Consider the following 746-nt stretch of genomic DNA (forward strand, 5'->3'; position numbering starts at 1 on the left):
TTTTTTGCCAGTTCTGCTACTTCATATATAATCATGTACCCTTCAATCCCAGACAGCCAAGGATTTCATTTCCAAATAACCAGCGGACTGCAATCATTTTTGTTTAAGTGGCATTTGAGTAAACCAGTGCAGACTTAAAAAAAAATATATGGTACAGAAATACACATAAGTCGACAGATTGTTTGAATGATAGGAACAACACCCAAATATATAAAAATGAACAACATAGTATAAACTGTTATTTGTAGTAAAATGGAAAACTAGAATGGCACTCAGTAGAAAGCAAACCTCCGCCAAGGCCCGACAATCCCCTTATTGAACCACGAACAGCATGACAAAGTGTGATGAGTTGTTTCCATCTGAAAGCTTTAACAATGACAATGTTGTGTGAAAACACAAGAAGAGTGGAGAATTGAAGTATTAAAATAGTATTAAAGCTCTGTGTCTCCATCCTCTTCGTCAGCACACTGTAATATAACTTTCCTCTGCAGCCTCAGACATGTGGCAGCAATCGATGCCCCCGCTGCATTTATTTCCCCTGACAACACTCCGGTTAGACGGTGACGTATTAATCACACAGCGAAACTGCTTGTTTCTGAATTGAGGTGTCGTCTGACTTTATTCATGAATCCCCAGTGACACCCCCATGAATTGTACAGCTCATACGGTACGCTCTCCCTCTACTCATGTATGCATTCATACTGTAATATAACAACATCATTACAAATGAGAGTTGGCACGTGTGG

The sequence above is a fragment of the Paralichthys olivaceus genome, chromosome 10 (genome assembly GCF_024713975.1).
Source record: "Paralichthys olivaceus isolate ysfri-2021 chromosome 10, ASM2471397v2, whole genome shotgun sequence".
Classification (NCBI taxonomy): domain Eukaryota; kingdom Metazoa; phylum Chordata; class Actinopteri; order Pleuronectiformes; family Paralichthyidae; genus Paralichthys; species Paralichthys olivaceus.